The sequence below is a fragment of the Salmo salar genome, chromosome ssa19, assembly GCF_905237065.1.
Source record: "Salmo salar chromosome ssa19, Ssal_v3.1, whole genome shotgun sequence".
Classification (NCBI taxonomy): domain Eukaryota; kingdom Metazoa; phylum Chordata; class Actinopteri; order Salmoniformes; family Salmonidae; genus Salmo; species Salmo salar.
The window spans coordinates 27849360-27863005 of record NC_059460.1 but is presented as its reverse complement, the minus strand read 5'-3'; the positions used below and the strand labels follow the sequence as shown (position 1 = coordinate 27863005).

The 13646-nt window shown below is 41.6% G+C and overlaps 1 non-coding gene across 1 annotated transcript; it reads right to left on the bottom strand.

The window, feature by feature from the left end:
* Window positions 1-3331: 3331 nt before the first annotated feature.
* On the bottom strand, window positions 3332-3404 carry trnar-ccg (transfer RNA arginine (anticodon CCG)). The gene has a single exon. It is a non-coding gene; the product is annotated as a tRNA-Arg (tRNA).
* Window positions 3405-13646: the final 10242 nt, after the last annotated feature.

Sequence of the window (13646 nt, the reverse complement as noted above, 5' to 3'; positions counted from 1 at the left end):
CAAAAATGTAATTTCAGAATTTGGGGGGGAGACATGTACTCATCTGGTTTAAAGAATCAATGTCTTTTGGGGTCTTTTGCATTTTATTATATTTTATATACAAGTCTACATCTTATTATTTATTTTTTTCCAGACAGAGGTCCTATTTCAATGTCTTCCTTCCCAAAGAGGGCAAAGACTCCAGCCTGCCCATGTTCTTCTGTTCCAAGTGGAGTGTTGGAAAAGTAGAGGACTACGCTTTCTCACTGGCCAGCCTCAAGAACAACAACAATGTACTAACAGCTAAGCTAAAAGAAAACAGCCACTAGCAGCAGGCTCCAAGTACACAAACCTATTCTACTGTTATCATCATACAAATATAAATCAACATTCAAATCAACATTTATTATAACGTGTAGTTTCACAATCATGTTTGTCACAATACATTTGACAAAAAAAGGAGTCATGACTCGCACACAGCACTGATTCTCTAGATCTATTGGAGTCATTGGAATACTTTGAAGATGTTTTTATTTATTTATTACTTATAAAACTTTGATTTACAACAGTTTTACGTGCACTTAATTTGCTTAGAGAATAAATAGCAGATTGTTTTGTGAAGTAGAGGGCTGGCAGTTTAGTCATGATCTGGAAGACGGGTCACAATTGTCACTTTTCTGGTCTCCTACTATTGACTAATGTCTCTTTCATTTGGAATTCACTATTTGCATCAGGCAATTGGGAATTTAGTCCTGATAGTGATTAAAGCTAACAAATTCATGCAAGCAGATCTTAGAAAGAAGTTTTGATCTAATGCTCAGCTGCTTTCAACAGACCCAGGTGGGACTTGAACCCACAATCCCCAGCGGCTGATGCCTTATCCATTAGGCCACTGGATCACTTATTCACTAGAGAAAAATACATCTTGGTGGGGCAAACATTTTTACAAAGTTTTGATGCATGCCAGCAAAGCCATTACACAACACAATTCAACATTAAATAATACATTCATTGCACTATAACTGTGACAAACGGTACCCACAAACAGTTAGGCCCTATACACAGCTTTCCCAACAGCAGAGCTTTCTTTTCAGCACCATGGAGTGAATCCTTACCACTGCTACACCTGGCTGGCTATCAGCAGAGCCTTGTCTGGCAGCGAAACAGTTCATTCAGCCTCATTTACTGCCTTTTTAAAAACAAACTGCAGCTGATATGGCTGACTTGCTTAAACAAATGTGCTTTCTACTGACAATTGAGATGTACAATCTATGCTTGGGACAATAAAAGGCCACTCTAAAATATGCCCTTTTTCACACAACACAAAGCCACAGATGTCTCAAGTTTTGAAGGACAGTGCAACTAGAAGATTGTTTTGCTGACTGCAGGAATGTCCACCAGAGCTGTGGCCAGAGAATTGAATGTTCATTTCTCTACCATAAGCCACCTCCAATGTCGTTTTAGAGAATTTGGCAGTACTTCCAACCGGCCTCACATACGCACGCTATGTGTAAACACGCCATCCCAGGACCTCCACGTCCAGCTTCTTCACCTGCGGGACCGTGTGAGACCCACCAACCGGGCAGCTGATGAAACTGAGGAGTATTTCTGTCTGTAATAAAGACCTTTTGTAGGGAAAAACTCATTCTGATTGGCTGGACCTTGACCAGGGCCAAAAGGTCTCTGTTCAAAAGTTGTGAACTATATAGTAATAGGGTGCCATATGGGGCACATCAAGTGTGTCTGAGGGTGTAGACATGAACTGTGATGGAGTTGTTCATAGATTGGGGTTGTGATATATAATGAAATGACCCAACAAGATAATACCTCATGCTGTTTTTTCCTTTGCTGTTAACAACAGCAGCTACTTATACTGTATGTCATTCTACACTGAGGCTTTCCAGCCAATTGTGTTGAAAATACCTTATATACAGTCGTGGCTAAAAGTTTTGAGAATGACACAAATATTCATTTTCACAAAGTCTGCTGCATCAGTTTGTATGATGGCAATTTGCATATACTCCAGAATGTTATGATGAGTGATCAGATGAATTGCAATTAATTGCAAAGTCCCTCTTTGCCACGCAAACGAGCTGAATCCCCCCAAAAACATTTCCACTGCATTTCAGCCCTGCCACAGAAGGACCAGCTGACATCATGTCAGTGATTCTCTCATTAACACAGGTGTGAGTGTTGATGAGGACAAGGCTGGAGATCACTCTGTCATGCTGATTGAGTTTGAATAACAGACTGGAAGCTTCAAAAGGAGGGTGGTGCTTGGAATCATTGTTCATCCTCTGTCAACTATTGTTGCCTGCTATTTGTGTCATTCTCAAAACTTTTGGCCATGACTGTACAGTATAAAGCAAGGGTGCAACTTTGTTTTTTGAAGTGTGGGGGACATAACTATTATTATAATTTTTTCCCCCCAGTTGGATAAACACTCCAAACAGCCTACCCGACTGCTTGGAGGTGTCCGCATGGTCCTAAAGCACCCCGTAGCCTCGTTTTGTATCACATTCCAATGATAAAACTAAGGGGGACAAAAATGTAAGTTCAGAATTTGGGGGGAGACATGTACTCCTCTGGATTAAAGAATCAATGTCTTTTGGGGTCTTTTGCATTTTATTATATTTTATATACAAGTCTACATCTTATTATTTATTTTTTTCCAGACAGAGGTCCTATTTCAATGTCTTCCTTCCCAAAGAGGGCAAAGACTCCAGCCTGCCCATGTTCTTCTGTTCCAAGTGGAGTGTTGGAAAAGTAGAGGACTACGCTTTCTCACTGGCCAGCCTCAAGAACAACAACAATGTACTAACAGCTAAGCTAAAAGAAAACAGCCACTAGCAGCAGGCTCCAAGTACACAAACCTATTCTACTGTTATCATCATACAAATATAAATCAACATTCAAATCAACATTTATTATAACGTGTAGTTTCACAATCATGTTTGTCACAATACATTTGACAAAAAAGGAGTCATGACTCGCACACAGCACTGATTCTCTAGATCTATTGGAGTCATTGGAATACTTTGAAGATGTTTTTATTTATTTATGACTTATAAAACTTTGATTTACAACAGTTTTACGTGCTCTTAATTTGCTTAGACAATAAATAGCAGATAGTTTTGTGAAGTAGAGGGCTGGCAGTTTAGTCATGATCTGGAAGACGGGTCACAATTGTCACTTTTCTGGTCTCCTACTATTGACTAATGTCTCTTTCATTTGGAATTCACTATTTGCATCAGGCAATTGGGAATTTAGTACTGATAGTGATTAAAGCTAACAATTTCATGCAAGCAGATCTTAGAAAGAACTTTTGATCTAATGCTTAGCTGCTTTCAACAGACCCAGGTGGGACTTGAACCCACAATCCCCAGCTCCGGAGGCTGATGCCTTATCCATTAGGCCACTGGATCACTTATTAGCTAAAGAAAAATACATCTTGGTGGGGCAAACATTTTTACCATGTTTTGATGCATGCCAGCAAAGCCATTACACAACACAATTCAACATTAAATAATACATTCATTGCACTATAACTGTGACAAACGGTACCCACAAACAGTTAGCCCTATATAAAGCTTTCCCAACAGCAGAGCTTTCTTTTCAGCACCATGGAGTGAATCCTTACCACTGCTACACCTGGCTGGCTATCAGCAGAGCCTTGTCTGGCAGCGAAACAGTTCATTCAGCCTCATTTACTGCCTTTTTTAAAAACAAACTGCAGCTGATATGGCTGACTTGCTTAAACAAATGTGCTTTCTACTGACAATTGAGATGTACAATCTATGCTGGGGACAATAAAAGGCCACTCTAAAATATGCCCTTTTTCACACAACACAAAGCCACAGATGTCTCAAGTTTTGAAGGACAGTGCAACTAGAAGATTGTTTTGCTGACTGCAGGAATGTCCACCAGAGCTGTGGCCAGAGAATTGAATGTTCATTTCTCTACCATAAGCCACCTCCAATGTCGTTTTAGAGAATTTGGCAGTACTTCCAACCGGCCTCACATACGCACGCTATGTGTAAACACGCCATCCCAGGACCTCCACGTCCAGCTTCTTCACCTGCGGGACCGTGTGAGACCCACCAACCGGGCAGCTGATGAAACTGAGGAGTATTTCTGTCTGTAATAAAGACCTTTTGTAGGGAAAAACTCATTCTGATTGGCTGGACCTTGACCAGGGCCAAAAGGTCTCTGTTCAAAAGTTGTGAACTATATAGTAATAGGGTGCCATATGGGGCACATCAAGTGTGTCTGAGGGTGTAGACATGAACTGTGATGGAGTTGTTCATAGATTGGGGTTGTGATATATAATGAAATGACCCAACAAGATAATACCTCATGCTGTTTTTTCCTTTGCTGTTAACAACAGCAGCTACTTATACTGTATGTCATTCTACACTGAGGCTTTCCAGCCAATTGTGTTGAAAATACATTATATACAGTCGTGGCCAAACGTTTTGAGAATGACACAAATATTCATTTTCACAAAGTCTGCTGCCTCAGTTTGTATGATGGCAATTTGCATATACTCCAGAATGTTATGAAGAGTGATCAGATGAATTGCAATTAATTGCAAAGTCCCTCTTTGCCACGCAAATGAGCTGAATCCCCCAAAAAACATTTCCACTGCATTTCAGCCCTGCCACAGAAGGACCAGCTGACATCAGGCTTTAGGCTACATGTGCACCACCAATTCAGAACAGTGGGCTAAGTTATTAACACAGGTGTGAGTGTTGATGAGGACAAGGCTGGAGATCACTCTGTCATGCTGATTGAGTTTGAATAACAGACTGGAAGCTTCAAAAGGAGGGTGGTGCTTGGAATAATTGTTCATCCTCTGTCAACTATTGTTGCCTGCTATTTGTGTCTTTCTCAAAACTTTTGGCCATGACTGTACAGTATAAAGCAAGGGTGCAACTTTGTTTTTCGAAGTGTGGGGGACATAACTATTATTATAATTTTTTTCCCCCAGTTGGATAAACACTCCAAACAGCCTACCCGACTGCTTGGAGGTGTCCGCATGGTTCTAAAGCACCCCGTAGCCTTGTTTTGTATCACATTCCAATGATAAAACTAAAAAAAGGAGTCATGACTCGCACACAGCACTGATTCTCTAGATCTATTGGAGTCATTGGAATACTTTGAAGATGTTTTTATTTATTTATGACTAATAAAACTTTGATTTACAACAGTTTTACATGCTCTTAATTTGCTTAGACAATAAATAGCAGATTGTTTTGTGAAGTAGAGGGCTGGCAGTTGAGTCATGATCTGGAAGACGGGTCACAATTGTCACTTTTCTTATCTCCTACTATTGACTCATTCATTTGGAATTGACTATTTGCATCAGGGAATTAGGTTCTGATAGTGATTAAAGCTAATAAATTCATGCAAGCAGATCTTAGAAAGAAGCAATTCACATCTGTCCTTTTGATCTAATGCACAGCTGCTTTCAATAGACACAGGTGGGACTTGAACCCACAATCCCCAGCGGCGGATGCCTTATCCACTAGGCCACTGGATGACTTATTCACTAGAGAAAAATACATCTTGGTGGGGCAAACATTTTTACAAAGTTTTGATGCATGCCAGCAAAGCCATTACACAACACAATTCAACATTAAATAATACATTCATTGCAATATAACGGTGACAAACAGTACCCACAAACAGTTAGGCCCTATTATAAAGCTTTCCCAACAGCAGAGCTTTCCTTTCAGCACCATGGAGTGAATCCTTAGCACTGCTACACCTGGCTATCAGCGGAGCCTTGTCTGGCAGCGAAACAGTTCATTCAGCCTTGTTTACTGCCTGTAGCAGCTACAAACTGTAGCTTATATGGCTGACTTGGTTAAACAAATGTGGTTTCTACTAACAATTGAGATGTAGAATCTATGGCATAAGGAAACGACAAGCGGATAAAAAGCAATCCGTAATTTCAATTAAGACATTAATGAGCGAGCTAGGATTTACGTAGTTAATATAACTATTTCTTCAGCACTTTTGAAATGTACAGAACTCAGAACATGGGCCGTTCTTACAGTATTCTCCCTGTACACCAAGTCAGAACCGTAGGATAAATAAAGGGGGATACAAGCAGACAATGAAAGCTCTTACAATATTCAATGATTACATTTCTCTAAAACAGGCTTTAGGCTACATGTGCACCACCAATTCAGAACAGTGGGCTAAGTTATGAGGTGGGAAAGGGACCAAATGATTAGGGTGAGGCACATGAGCTACTAACAGCTTACTACACAACATACACTTAGTATTACTTTCTTGGCTAGAGTATACATATCTTCCTGGCATATTACATAATTTATGCAGCAGCATACAAGACATTATTGGACTCATCTTGTTGTGCTGTGCTCACTTGAACAGGAAGGTGGCGCGGCAGTCCTTGTTGTGGGCTCTAAAAAGAGGCCCGAGTTCCCGATTTGGAATCCTGAGTTGGATGACCATTAGTTTTTTCCCCGTACCAGTGGTCTTGAACTCACTGAAGTCTGAGATTTCCCAGTTCCAAGTTTCCAGTTGTTTTGAACGCGGCAGAAGTCATGCTGGTTTGACAGCCAAACTAGAGAACATTACCAACCCCTACACTCCGTATTTTCCGTTAGCTTCCCCACCACCACAGAAAGCACTGAGCTATGCTGAAATTTTGGAGCTAACTTACTCAAGAAAGCAAAAAATAGACCATGTTTACATGCAGCTTTCTTAACTCAATGATTATTATTATTTTTTACATTGTTTGCAAACTGATATGCGTCACATTTTAATCCCAAAATAACATGCAAAACAGGGACGCTAAAATTCTCAGTACCTGTTCAGACTGATCAAATTTCCAACAGTATTTTCATCCATCAAGCAAACTAATTACACTGTTTTGTCATTTAAAAAAAATATTCTTACATTTATGTTTTTTTGAGCTGTTCTAGATTAGTTGACCCCTACATTTATTACATTGTGCCCATGAAACATTAGGTTCCTGGAACAACTTGGTCAAATTCAGAAGGATAATAATACCAACACCAGCTTTAGGGGGGTGCAGGTTTGCCCACCCCAAAATATCATGTTGCCCTAAAAATGTATTATGTCTGAATCATGTTAAATCGCTAAAATTGTAGTAAGCAAGCTTTGAAACAGTGAAAAAGACATATCATCCCTTAACAAGTCCCGATTATTAATACTAGTTTCTAACGTTGTGTTCGCACATCCAATAACTTGCAGGTACTGGGTACAAAGAATAAAGTTATGAAATAAAGATCGATACCTGCACACTGAAGCTGCAGTTTATCTATGCTGGTGTCTATATTTATTTCTTAAGGATATTAATAATGCTACATGGAGTTGTGGTGTTCCATCCATCTTTATATTTGTAATAGTTTTAATACATCAATAAACTGTATGTTTTCCATCTTCCTGATTTAACCTACAGATATGACACACAAATGTACACTCCTGTAATCTGTCAGCTATTTTTGTGTATTTAGGCCGGGATTCAATCCGATTCACGCTTTGTCGAAAACCACACCATTTATAGGACATTTCTGATTGAGCTGACATATGCAGCATTTAACAGGAATGTGGACTCCGCGAACACGGGAACATTGTACCTCTTAATTCCCATCCTGCATGCCCTATCCCAGCCACCATCCCAGGAGGACTTAGGCCGGGATTCGATTCAATCCGCCCTTTTAGGTTATTAACATTTTAAATGTGATTTTCCTGCATTTTGTAGACCGATTTAACTGTAAATGGTGCAAATGTCAGCAAAAAATGAAATTACCTTTAAATGTCAAGTGCACTATTACGCAGATCTATCGCTGATCAGATTGAATCCCGGCCTTAGCAACATGACTTTCAATCACACCAGACCATATACTCTAGTAGTGTTTCCATAGCATTTAATATCCTGTTCAATCTGACCCACCAGCACCCCCACTAAACAAACAACACCTACTTCAGTTAGCAGCAAATAATTGGTAATTGAACTGACTGAAGGAAAGCTGCCATTCTAGACTGGGGAAACCAGAGAAGATCAATGGTGGACCCCTTCCCACTCTCTGTGTAGGCCACGATTTATGATCAGTCTCATTAACAAAAACACCATGGCACAAATGGTCAACACTGTTAATCACCCTGCAAGCAAGATTTCCTCAGTCAACTAAGAAATTTACGGTGTCCATATTAGGACAGCCTGCCTCACACCATAATAGTGCAACTCAACAACAGCTTTAGATTCCTTAGATGATTTCTTGGAGTGGACGTTCTGATCACTGATCTTGAAAATGACAAGATGAGTGTTAACGTGGATTTGTATGTCTCTCCTTCTCTGTCTCACCGCACATACAGAAATGTAGATGGAGGGAGCCAATAGCATGTTCATGTTCATCTCATACTTGTTGACATGACACTAATGGGCAAAGGTCCCTATGGGCTCTGGTCAACGGTAGTGCACTATAAAGGGAATAGGTTTCCATTTTCACTATCCTTCCACAGCTGTAGCCTCTCCTATAGCGTTGTCAGACACACAGCATAGGTTAATGTGACGTTTTGACTTAATTCGTGTGAAATGAGTGTGTGGTAAAACTTTGAGGATTTCACCAAACGTTGAGAAAGGCCTATGACGTCTTTAGCCCAGATTGTGAGAGGAGAAGGCCAGTGGTTCTGGATGATCAGGGATCAGACTCAATATCGATCTGATCTAATGTTTTTATGCTAAAGGGGCCCAACATAATCTACGGGGCACAACATGTGTTCTCATTATATGTGCATATGTTCTTTTTAGCTATTTGTGTGGTTAATGTTTTTGGATATACCGTATAAAAACATAGTCAGCTGCTCTTATTATCTGACATAATAGTTAAGTCTTATTATTTTTGTAAAATGATGGCCTCATATTTTGGAAGCAAAAAAATATGAATTATTAACAACAGTTCAAATACATTTTGGACATGACTGCACAGTTGCTCAAACCTTGGGCAAAATCTGATAGTGGTTGAGCATCTGGTGGAAGCTTATATTTGTTCTGTTGCAAATGAAATCTCCTTGTCAGAAATCAATTATATGCAATATGCATATTCAAGCATTAAGCCACACCTGAGCCATGATTACACATCCTCCGGTAGTAATTTGGTCATTATCACAGCCATCCTCTCTTGTTGGGTGAACTCTTACTTACATCATAGCATCTGATCCCCTTCAACAGGGCAATAATGGCTGTCCTAATCTATGGAGGAGAACCAAACTGCCTTCCCCCAAAGTGAATAGTGCATCACCCATACTAAACAGGCCAATGAAGTACTACAATATCCAACAATAGATTTGAATTAAGAGCTTAGAATTATAGATAATGCCACTGTCTCAATTATGTGCTTATGAATTCTGACATTTAAAAAAATAAAAATTGTGGGGATAGATTTTTTCTTACAAACCACACCAATAATATTTAATCAAGGGGTGACCAGGCCCTCTTTTGAATCTAATCTTTATTTAGACATGTCCTCTCACTGGACCTACTGTAGTCATGGGCCTGAGGCCAAAACTACCATCACATTTTTGACATTTCAGTTTTACTCTGAACATCTCCTCAACCGGACTGCCACCTGTGACTCATCTCTTTCACCTAGCTGTGCTTTTGTCACCACATTATGTCATCATGTTTGAACACTATGTTTGGACCTTTGCAAACTCATTGACACCACACTCAATAGAGAGGTGAAGATGGCGCCGGAGGGTAGGCCTGCCGTCTTCTCGGCTCTTAACCAACCATGCTATTTTGTTTGTTTTTTCGCGTTGTTTGTAACTTGTTTTGTACATAATGTTGCTGCAACCGTCTTTTATGACCGAAAAGAGATTCTGGACCTCAAATTGGACGAGGAGTTCTTCTTCAATGAGTCGGACGCGAGGGATATACTACGGACACCCGACCAGGCCCAGATCCCCGTAATTCGCTGGAAAAGGAAACGTAGGTTTCGCAGAAAGAGATTAGGATGCCTTGAGTGGATCAGGCGACGAGTAGCTAATCTGCCCTTGCCTTCCATTCTACTAGCTAACGTTCAATCACTGGAAAATAAATGTGATGAACTGAAAGCACGTATATCCTACCAACGGGACATTAAAAACTGTAATATCTTATGTTTCACCGAGTCGTGGCTGAACGACGACATTAATAACATACAGCTGGCGGGTTATACACACTATCGGCAGGACAGAACAGCAGCCTCTGGTAAGACACGGGGCGGGGGCTTATGCATATTTGTAAACAATAGCTGGTGCACGATATCTAAGGAAGTCTCAGGATTTTGCTCGCCTGAGGAAGAGTAACCCATGATAAGCTGTAGACCACACTATCTACCTAGAGAGTTTTCATCTGTATTTTAGTAGCTGTCTACATACAAACACAGACCGAGGCTGGCACTAAAACCGCACTCAATCAGCTGTATTCCGCCATAAACAAACAGGAAAATGTTCATCCAGAGGCGGTGCTCCTAGTGGCTGGGGACTTTAATGCAGGGAAACTTAAATCAGTTTTACCTAATATCTATCAGCATGATAAATGTGCAACCAGAGGGAAAATAATTCTATACCACCTTTACTCCACACACAGAGACAAGTACAAATATCTCCCTCGCCTTCCATTTGGCAAATCTGACCATAACTCTTTCCTCCTGATTCCTGCTTACAAGCAAAAATTAAAGCAGGAAGCACCAGTGACATGGTCTACAAAAAACTGGTCAGATGAAGCAGATGCTAAAATACAGCACAGTTTTGCAAGCAAAGACTGGAATATGTTCCAGGATTCTTCAGATGGCATTGAGGAGTACACCACATCAGTGACAAGCTTTATCAATAAGTGCATCGAGGACGTTGTCCCCACAGTGACCGTACGTACATACCTGAACCAGAAGCCATGGATTGCAGTCAACATTCGCACTGAGCTAAAGGGTAGAGCTGCCGCTTTCAAGGAGCGGGACTCTAACCCGGAAGCTTATAAGAAATCCCGCTATGCCCTCTGACGAACCATCAAACAGGTAAAACGTCAATACAGGACTAAGATCGAATCGTACTACACCGGCTCCGATGCTTGTCAGATGTGGCAGGGCTTGCAAACTATTACAGACTACAAAGGGAAGCACAGCTGAGAGCTGCCCAGTGACACGAGCAACGCAGACGAACTAAACTACTTCTATGCTCACCTCGAGGCAAGTAACACTGAAACATGCATGAGGGCATCAGCTATTCTGGACGACTGTGTGATCACGCTCTCCGCAGCCGATGTGAGTAAGACCTTTAAACAGGTCAACATTCACAAGGACGCTGGGCCAGAAGGATTACCAGGACGTGTACTCAGAGCATGCACTGACCAACTGCCAAATGTTTTCACTGACATTTTCAACCTCTCCCTGTCTGAATCTTTAATACCAACATGTTTCAAGCAGACCACCATAGTCCCTGTGCCTAAGAACACTAAATGACTACCAACCCGTAGCACTCACATATGTAACCATGAAATGCCTTGAAAGGCTGGTCATGGCTCACGTCAACACCATTATCCCAGAAATCCTAGACCCACTCCAATTTGCATACTGCACCAACAGATCCATAGATGATGCAATCTCTATTGTACTCCACACTGCCCTTTCCCACCTGGACAAAAGGAACACCTATGTGAGAATGCTAATCATTGACGACAGCTCAGCATTCAACACCATCGTGCCCTCAAAGCTCAGCACTAAGCTAAGGACCCTGGGACTAAACACCTCCCTCCACAACTGGATCCTGGACTTCCTGATGGGCCGCCCCCAGGTGGTAAGGGTAGGTAACAACAAATCTGCCATGCGGATCCTCAACACTGGGGCCCCTCAGGGGTGCGTGCTCAGTCCCCTCCTGTACTCCCTGTTCACTCATGACTGCACGGCCAGGTACGACTCCAACACCATCATTAAGTTTGCTGATGACACAATAGTGGTAAGCCTGATCACCGACAACGATGGGACAGCCTATGGGGAGTAGGTCAGAGACAAGACCATGTGGTGCCAGGACAACAACCTCTCCCTCAACGTGATCAAGACAAAGGAGATGATTGTGGACTACAGGAAAAGGAGGACCGGGCACACCCCCATTCTCATCAACGGGGCTGTAGTGGAGCAGGTTGAGAGATTCAAGTTCCTTGGCAACCACATCACCAACAAACTAACATGGTCCAAGCACACCAAGACAGTTGTGAAGAGGGTCACGACAAAACCTATTCCCCCCAAGAGACTGAAAAGATTTGGCATGGGTCCTCAGATCCTCAAAGGGTTTTACAGCTGCACCATCGAGAGCATCCTGAAGGGTTGCATCACTGCCTGGTATGGAAACTGTTCGGCCTCCAACTGCAAAGCACTACAGAGGGTAGTGTGAACGGCCCAGTACATCACCAGGGCCAAGCTTCCTGCCATCCAGGACCTCTATACCAGGCGGTGTCAGAGGAAGGCCCTAAAAATTGTCAAAGACTCCAGCCACCCTAGTCATAGACTGTTCTTTCTGCTACCGCACGGCAAAGCGGTACCGGAGCGCCAAGTCTAGGTCCAAGAGGCTTCATAACAGCTTCTAACCCCAAGCCATAAGACTCCCGAACAGATAATCACATGGCTACCAAGACTATTTGCATCACCCCCCCCCCATACGCTGCTGCTCTGTTATTACTATGCACAGCCACTTTAATAACTCTACCTACATGTACATAATTACCTCAATTACCTCGACACCGGTGCCCCTTGCACATTGGTACATTGGCTCTGTACCAGTACCCCCTGTATACAGCCCCGCTATTGTTATTTACTGCTGCTCTTTAATTATTTATTCTTATCTCTTACTTTTTTAGGGATTTTCTTAAAACTGCATTTTTGGTTAAGGGCTTGTAAGTAAGCATTTCACCTGTTGTATTTTCGCATGTGACAAATAACATTTGATTTGAATATCACTTTATTGATCACTCATGTTTTGCATTGATCAATTTGATAATGTACATATGTGAATCATGCACATCACCATAGAATGTAGGCCTATGACAGGATATAACCATTTACCATGTTATATTGAAGTAACTGTCCAGTGCTCCAGATTTCAGTTACCTATAATGAATTACAATATGAGTGAATTTTATTAGACATACACAAGTTTATTTATTGAAAATGATACTCATTGATCAGTTTTCCACTATATGGTTGGTGCTATGACAACGAAAGGACTTGTCGATACTAATCAAGATGATTGACGCATACCCGCCTCCACAACTCTGGGCCACTGTCTTGTACTTGAAGTGAAGGTCCCCAAAGGGTAGTCTACTAAGTTAATGTTGTCCACATGTCATTGACTACTTGATGGAGTGCACCGCGGCGTGCCATGACCGAGGAAAACTCCAACCCAAAAGCTCCATTAAATTACTTTTTTATTCTTAAAGGAAAGAAGAGGCAAGAAGGAGTGGACGAGGAGGAAGTGGTGGGGTGACTTTATCCACCGGAGTATCCTATGTGACGTTCTTGATACATCATCTATTATGGGCAGTCCGGGAATATATAAACTCCCGCTCACACCCTTCCCGCCAATGAAGAACCCCAAACGAGGAAACCCTCCACCGACAAAACCTCTACAAAGCTACA